The 8846-nt window shown below is 51.5% G+C and overlaps 1 pseudogene; it reads right to left on the minus strand.

Moving 5' to 3' along the window:
• Nucleotides 1-1105: 1105 nt before the first annotated feature.
• LOC121159569 lies at nucleotides 1106-1586 on the minus strand (annotated as a pseudogene).
• Between the last annotated feature and the right edge of the window lie 7260 nt (nucleotides 1587-8846).

Genomic DNA, 8846 nt, shown 5'->3' on the forward strand with positions numbered 1-8846 from the left:
CACCAGGACCTCTGAGGAGGAGGGGCCCAAGCAGAGCCACGGTCGCCCCTTTCCCTCCCATCCCCCTGCTGCCTTCTCCCTGCAGGGGCCTCCCCTTGGCAGAGCCAGGCCCGGTTGCTGGGGGAACCAGCAGCCTGCTGGCTGGCCCAGCCCCCTCTCCACACAGAAATAGCCGGGAGGGAGAGCGAAGGATTATGTTGCACTAATCTAGGAGCTTCAAGGGAGGCACCGGTGGCCGGTCCCGTCGACCCTGTACGAGGCTGGCCGGGTGCTGCAAGCCTAGACCTGCCTCACCTGCCAGAGCCCAGCCCTCAACCACGAGCTTTCCCCTACCACCCTCCCAACAAAAGAGACCACCAGCTTTGCTTCCTGAACACAGCAAGGAAGAGGCCAAGCCAGGCGGGCCTGCTCACCCTGTTCCCAGTATGTAGACTCAAGGGGCACCCACACTCCTCGTGAGGAATGTGAGGGTCGTGCATACGAGGAGGGTATAGCGGGATCACTTCCTACCTGCAGCAGACACGGGGCTCAATCGCCACGCCCTCTGCTTGCTTCTCTCCCTGGGGACCCAGCTTCCAGGTCTTGCCTGCATTAAAGGGACCCGAAGTCAGCTTGGACCTTGGAAAGATATCGGCATCCTTGCATCTGCCAAAACCGCTCCCACCATAAACTAACAATGACCTGGCAGCATACAAATTCTACAGGCTGGAGAAGCTGTTTATTTTCAATAACTTTACAGGTAACAGATTGATTTTAAAATGCATGCATGAATTGACTTCACATGATTAACAACATAAAACATTGGTAGCAAAGTCTATCAGTCAATTCAAGGGCAGGTACCATACAGCTACATTAAACAAACAACCCGAGATTTAAAAAATCCTCCAGGAAACTGGTACCTGTGGATGCTGGAAGACTGAAGGTCAGGGACCTACTCATGACAAAAGGATGTATAGCATCCACTACATGAGTTTCAAAACCAGCGTGTTTTAAAAAATATGGCATCTGTTCACCAATAAATACTGCAGTATGAATCACCATAACGACACCACCAGAAGGGTCCCAAAGTGAGTTGCTCCCTGAGCTGTAACTGGGGGTGTCCAGTTCAATCTTGGGAATTCAGGAACATTTTGTTTTATTTTGATGGATTTATGTGTCCATTCCCATCTTCTTCATAACTAGCACGGTCTCTCTTCTTAGCAAACTTTTTTCCAATCATCCCCACCAAGGTCTTGTATCTTCTAGCCATTTCTTCATCTGATACATCAAGCTCCACTGTTTCATCTCCAACTTCTCCTGCTGTGTTCTTAGCATTCATTTGAAGCATTAATGTTTCAACCTCAGGATTAAATCCTCTGAATGACACTCTTCCATAGAGAAGATCTTCACATAACAGGAACCTCTGCTCCTCTATTATATAACTCTCTTTCTTTCGGTTCTGGCAAATCCAAGTACCAGTGTTCTTCACTAATGATTTGCTTTTCTTCCTGTTCAAGCTGTTTCTTGGTTTTCAAGTCCAGTCCCCTTTGCATGAACTTCACGTGCAGCAAGTTCTTGGACAACTTTGTCTTGCATTCGGCGACCATGTTGGTTCCCGCTCAGCGCTGTGTGTATTTCCTTCTCTCTGTGTAAATGTGCCTTTCCAATAAAAATAAATAAATCTTAAATTTTTTTTTATTCTCAAGGGGTTCCTGCCAGCAGACCCTGAGACCACCTGCAGAACCACTGGGGACTGTCTGATGGACAAAACTTATATAAACGGGAGGAAAAAAGGGAGGCAGAGGGTGGTCCTGGAGGTCCATCCACCCAACAACTACATCGTAATTGGCTAGAAGGCATGCCTGTCCCTTTAGCCCTCTAGTCCTGTCAACAGGTCACATTCTGCCTCAGGTCATGGACAGGGAAGCTGTGGGTCACACCCATCAGGGAGCAGGCAGAGTGTTAGATTTACTGGTCATTCAAGAAGACAAAGTATCAGCGAGTGTAGCCGAGTGCAAGCAAGCCTTCTGTATTAGACAAAGGGAAGTCCACTCCCGGGCCTTTCCTCTGTGCAACTGAGAGGCAGAGAGAAAAGCGGGGAGCCGGGGAGGGGGGCGAGGAAAAGACGCGCAAAGAAGCGTGCAGGGGGCTTTTATGTTCTTCCTGACACGGAAGCGGGAGCAGGTAGCATCCTGGTCCTTATAAGAAGAAATGCCACCCGAGAGCATCATTGGTCCTCCAGCGCTTCGTTACCATGGTGACATGTCGGCTCTACACAGCCTTTCATGGGTCCAGTGGGAGGTCCGAGTGACACATCAGGTTCCACGCAAACTCTGCCCACCTTCATAGCAGTGGTACCTATCACAGAGACCCCGGAGCAATCTCCCACAAGACTTTAGTTATTTCTATTTGAAAGGAAGACTTACAGAGACAGGGTCAAAGATCTTCCATCCACTGGTTCACTCGCTAGGTGGCCACAACAGCTGAGCTGAGCCAATCTGAAGCCAGGAGCCAGGAGCTTCTTCCAGATCACCCATGTGGGTACAGGGTCCCAAGGCTTTGAGCCATCCTTCACTGTTTTCCCAGGCCATAAGCAGGGAACTGGATGAGAAGTAAAGCAGCCAGGACACAAACAGGTACCCATATGGGATGGTAACTCTACAAGGTGGAGAATTAGTCAGTTGAACTATCACAATGGCCTCAATAATCTTTTTAAAAAGAGAAATCTTTATTTGTTTATTTGAAAAGCAGAGTGACAGAGAAGGGAGAGAGAGAGATCTTTTACCTGCTGGTCCACTGCACTCATGTCCAGGATGACCAGTGCTGGGCCAGGCTGCAGCTAGGAGCCTAGAACTTCATCTGGGTCTCCCACGTGGGTGGCAGGGGCGCGAGCACTTGGCCCACCTGTCACTGCTTTCCCAGGTGGTTCAGCAAGGAGCTGGATCAGAAGTAAAGGTGTGGGCTCATTGTGATAGCCTAGTGGCTAAAGTCTGCCTTGCACCTGCCAGGATTCCATATGGGTGCTGGCTCATGTCCTGGTGGCCCCCCCCCGCTTTCCATCTACCTCCCTGCTTGTGGCCTGGGAAAGCAGATGATGACAGCGCAAAGCCTTGAGACCCTGCACCTGCTTGGAAGAAGCTTCCGACTTCAGGTGGGCTCAGCTCCAGACGTTTCGACCGCTTGGGGAATGAATCAGCAGATGAAAAATCTTCCTCTCAGTCTCTCCTCTCATTGTATCTGACTTTCCAATAAATAAATAAATAAATCTTAAAATAAAAAAAGAAGTAAAGGTGCCAGGATTCGAACTAGTGCTACAAAACAGCATGCTGACGTCACAAATGCGGCTTAACCCGCTGTGCCCTATCACAGGCACCCACCCATCAATCCTTGTGCTCAGTTTTACTCATCTTTGCTCCCAAGAGGGTCGGCAGAGGCACATGGAGGCACTGTGGCGCCCAAGCCTCAGTGATGCTGCACTTGGATTTGCAGCGGCTTTGTGTATTTCCTCCCCACAAGGGTCAACGACAGCAGAAGCAGAGACCGCCAGTCTTTTGAACGGCCAAACCCGCACTTCACAGTGGGACTGCCCCCCCCCCATTGGTCAAAGCCCGCCTCACTAAGCTAGGTAGCAGGGAGCTGCCATCCGCTGGCACCGAGGGGGTCTTGCACACCTTCTCCTCGGCTGCTGGGGGCGCTGCTGAGCACAGCGGTCACACAAGGCCCTGTAGGAAGGAGGCCGGCCTGCAGCCAGGCACGGCCCCGCCGCTACATCAGACCTAACAACAGCGCTTGCAGTGCCAGGTCCCCATCTGCAGCGAGCACGGTTGGCTTCCCCAGGGAGACGGGCACGTCGCACGGGGCAGGCGCGGACGAGTGGCTATCGTTGGCTGCAGCTTCACGCGCCCGGCCCCACCGCTGGACTCCAGGGACCACGCAGAGAAACAACCCTTTGTTCTCCAGCCCTGCCCAACGCTGAATCTGGAGCCTTCCAGAAAGGGAGAAGTTAAGCACAGTGGCTGCAGACAGCGGAGGGCGTGTTGAGGAAATTCCATTCCAAACCCTCATTTCCGAAAATGGCCCAGGACAGAGGCGGAGAGATAGACTGGCCCTTCAGGTCATTAAAAAAACCCTTTAGGGCAACACAAATGCAGTCTCTCCCCAGCGCCTTACAGCACTGGCTTTGTTGTTTATTTCAGGCTGAAATCAATTATCCCAATTGCCCTTTAAAAAAAAAGTTTACTGTAGAGTATATCTTAAGTTCACTTTGTCTCCAAAACAGGCAGCTGCCACACATTTTTCCTTTTAGTTCCAAAGACTTACACACAAGGGCCTGGCTGGGGTCACGTGTCACAGGACCAGGGAGGTCAAGGCCTGCCTAATGATTCCCAAATGCTTTTTGCAAGCAGCCTGGATGTGAACTTTGCATGGCAGTGGCGGGAGGCCCCAGGCCCAGTGGAGCAGGGCTGGGCAGGGAGAGCTGGGGCAGCCACCTCTGCGTTCAGCTCCCCTTTCATTGGGCTTAAGGTCCCAGGACCTTCAGTTAGTCCTAAACCACCCTAGCTGGCCCGCGTGCGGCAGATTGGCATGTGGCCAGACTTGCAAGGCGAAGTTGAGCCAGGAGACCCCTTGGGATTTAGGGTCAGAGACCGGAATAGAAAACACCCAGATGGTTTTTGGGGGCCCACGGGCATTTTCCTCAGAAAGGGGTGTCGCTAGCCATGGAGCCAGCCCCAAGCTCCTCCTGTCTGCACAGGGCCTTGGGATCTAGAAATTAACCTTCCCAGCCCCCCAAGTTCTGGCCCTACCCCAAGTGAAAAAAGGTGTTTGCCAGGACTGGGGGCAGGAAAGGGGAACAGAGTCCCAGCAGGCTCCCTGACCGTGGCTCACACACCACCAAAAGCCTCGCAGTGTGACGTAGGTAATATGTGGGACATGGAAGGGTGCATGAAGGAAGGGATGCTGCAGAGCCAGGACCTGGTGGTGGACCTGGTCCGTATGAGAGAACCATGGTCAGAAGCTCAAGAGCAGTAGCCCTGCTCGTGACCTGGGAAAGCAGCAGAGGATGGCTCAAAGTCTTGGGACCCTGCACCTGAGTGGGAGACCCAAAGCTGCTGGATTGGATCAGTGGTCCACCTGCTTGCTGGGGCTACTTGGGGAAGGAACCAGTGGACAGATCTTTCTATCACTCTTTCCCTCTGTAAATCTACCTTTCAAATAAAAATAATCTAAATTTTGAAGAAAAAAAAAAGCCAGTGTTTTGGAGTGTTATGGGGTGCAGCCCGTGATAGCCAGCATCCATTGACAGTGGGCAAATGAAATGTCGCTGTGTCCCCTACCCTCTGTCCTGAAGGTGAGGACTAACAGCAATGGAATGTTAATCCCATCCTCAGCCACTCCCCCTGCCCACCTGTGACTCACCTATCATCTGAGAGGGGACAGTATTGCATTGTTGTGCAACCAATCCCCTCACAAGCCCCTCTAAAAGGGGCCTTGAAGCAGGGACTCACTCTCTCTTTTTGGTCAGGTGCTCCTGTTACTCTGGCACTCTTGGCTGACTCAGGACAGGTAGTCCCCTAAGCATGGTCCCTGTGTACTGCTTAGATGGGACAATGTTGTTTCTGGTTTGTGTGCTGTCAGGAGTTCCAGGAGAGGTGAGGCCTCTGGCAGTAGTGGAATGTGGGCAGAGAAGCCAGGGAAAGGTGAATGTCTGCAGCTTTGCAAGTGTGTCCAGGGTATTCATTGCATGTCTCTTAGGATAACATGTATTGCTGGGGAAGCTGGGACATAGGTCTTCAGCTTAACGGATGGACTTAAGGGTAACACCATTTGTTCCTCTTGGGGTTATGTTTGGTTGGATTGCCATATGCACTTGTGATTTGCTGTATTTGTTAGTTATTTAAAAGAGTTCTAGTTCGTGCGTTAGTACGATATTGTTATATTATTATACGCAGCTAAATCCCGCAGCCTGGTTCTTTACCTACCGAGAGCTCAAAACACCAGACGCAACGAGGTGTCTTAGAAGGTTTATTTCAGCAGGGCAGGAATGGGACGGGGCGGTGGGGAGGAGAGGGAGGAGAGGCAGAAGGGGGAGGAGGGGGTGGGGGCAGTCCAGAAGGAGGAGAGACAGCCACACCTGGGGCCTTTGTCACTCAGGTAGGCCTGCAAGGTTGGAGGTGGGGATTGGGAGGCATTGAAGGCAGGCCCCAGGAGATGTCACAGGTGATTGTCCAAGAATGATTGGTAAGTGGGCGGAGCTGGGGAAGGGGCTGGGAGATTGGGGTGGGATTCTCAGGTGAAATCAGGCTTACATCTGATTGGTGGATGGTTAGACTGGCGCGAATTTCGTGAGCTGTGAGGAAGATGAAAGGGGCCGGGTCCAGGGCGGGATATTCGAATAACTCCTTACACTATGATCACCAAGCTTGGTTAATACAGACTCCTTAATAAAGCTTAGACACGTCTGGCGTGATCTCACTAGGACCCAGTAACACCAGCATCCATGCAAAACAGCTGACAAGGTAACAACGCCTCGAAAGCCTCCACGGAGAAGTTAGCGTCATGTTGTGGAGTCTTCTCCCCAGCGATTCTAAGTTAGCCCAGCTCAGGCAGGGCCTGGATAGATAACCAGCACCACCCAGGTGATTTGATGAGACCTTGCTGATGGGCCCCAAGTTCACTTTGAGAAGTCACTAGAGCCAAAACAGGAAGTGGCGCAGGGACTGAGTTCCGCCTCCCTGGTAGTACACTTTAAAGCATTTGGCTCAGACCAGCTTGGTTCCAAGCCAGGGTGTGGTTCCAGGCACGCCACGTGTCTGCCATCCTTGGATCAGCAGGTAGCCACCACCACGTCCCTTGTTATGTCCCGGATGCTAACAGGGTGCTGATCGAGCAGGCGCGTGGCCACACCCAACTTCCAGGTGAGTTCTGGGTAAACCGCAGAGGTAAGTGGGATGAAGTAAATGCTGAATTCGGCTTGCTTTGTTGTGTTTAGTTTATCGTCTACTGGCAGAGAACAGCTTTTCTCTCTTTCACAGGTTGTAAAGAGAAACACAGTGTGTTTTTAACAGAGGCCACCTGTGATGCGCTAAGGCTAGATTACTACCTGGCCCTCTAAAACCAAAGCTCGCCAACCCCTGCGTTAGGGCAGGAAAATATCCAGGGCTGTTGGGGTTTTTTTGTTTTGTTTTTTGCTTTTTGCTTTGTTGTTGTTGGTTCACTGCATTGCACAGGGATAGAGGTGGATGGTTTCATAAGTTTTTTTTTGAAGTTAAAATGGATTTAGAGATATTTCTTAGCCAGGGTCCAGTGGAGAAAGGAGGAAGGGAACACTGATAAGGCAGGATAAGGGAGCAAAGATACCATGTCCTTGCCCCTAACTGGGTTTGAGGCTGAGCAAGTGGCCATGTTACGGGGTGTGACCGAGATCACGCCAGACAAGTCTAGGGCATATTAAGAAGTCTTTATTAACTAAGCTTAGTGATAACAGGGCCCACTAAAAATTAGCAAATGACAAGTCTATATGGCAGTCCAAGCAATCGAAACCCCAAGAGGAACAAATGATCATTACCATTAAAGTCCATATGGAAATCCAACTAGTCATAATCCAACCAAACATAACCCCAAGAGGAACAAATGGTGTTACCCTTAAGTCCATCCGTTAAGCTGAAGACCTATGTCCCAGCTTCCCCAGCAATACATGTTATCTTAAGAAACATACAATGAATACCCTGGACACACTTACAAAGCTGCAGACATTCACCTTTCCCTGGCTTCTCTGCCCACATTCCACTACTGCCAGAGGCCTCACCTCTCCTGGAACTCCTGATAGTACACAAATCAGAAACAACATTGTCCCATCTAAGCAGTACACAGGGACCATGCTTAGGGGATTACCTGTCCTGAGTCAGCCAAGAGTCGAGGTGCCAGAGTAACAGGAGCACCTGACCAAAAAGAGAGAGTGAGTCCCTGCTTCAAGGCCCCTTTTAGAGGGGCTTGTGAGGGGATTGGTTGCACAACAATGCAATACTGTCCCCTCTCAGATGATAGGTGAGTCACAGGTGGACAGGGGAGTGGCTGAGGATGGGATTAACATTCCATTGCTGTCAGTCCTCCCCTTCAGGACAGAGGGTAGGGGACACAGCGACATTTCATTTGCCCACTGTCAATGGATGCTGGCTATCACGGGCTGCACTCCCATAACACACCTGGGTGGCATGGGCTTTTAGGGAGTGGTCTGTCCCCATGCTTTCTCCCTCTCTCTCTTCCCCTTCTCCCCGCACCCCAATTCCAAAGGACAGATAAGAGAAACCACAATCCAAGTTTTCATGACATGAGCCCCTTCACAAGGGCAAGAAGACCCCAAGAACTGTCACACCTGTGTGTGTTCATGTTGGGTGTGATGACAAGAGTACAGACATAGGTGGGCCAGGAGTGTGATGGAATGCTGAGGGGCTGGGAGGCTTGGCCAGGGCCTGTTGACTCACACCAGGCCCCTCCTTTGCCCTGGCTGAGGAGGGCAGCTCTGGGTGAGCCTGGGGAATCCTCCCAGAGCCTGTCAGCTGCCCCTAGGGACAAGGGCAGGGCAATGTCAGAGCCGCCTTCTGTTCCCTGTCTTTCTCAGATTCCTTTACCTTTGTGCGGTGTTATATCCAAACCCCAGCAGAGGGGCAGCTTCTCTCAAGCCTGTGAAGGCAAGTTGGGACCTTAACGGTGATTGGGACCTCCTCCATGATGGGAGGCAGGTCTCCCACCACACTGTGGCTGCACACGCCTTTGCTGCTCCAGGCCCTGGCTCAGTCCCCAGGTGGCTAACTGCCGGTCACTCTGATCCCACCAGGGCCCCTTTTGCTCAAAGTGGAAGGTGTTGA

Source organism: Ochotona curzoniae, unplaced genomic scaffold, assembly GCF_017591425.1.
Source record: "Ochotona curzoniae isolate NIBS_2020 unplaced genomic scaffold, NIBS_Ocur_1.0 contig_43, whole genome shotgun sequence".
Classification (NCBI taxonomy): domain Eukaryota; kingdom Metazoa; phylum Chordata; class Mammalia; order Lagomorpha; family Ochotonidae; genus Ochotona; species Ochotona curzoniae.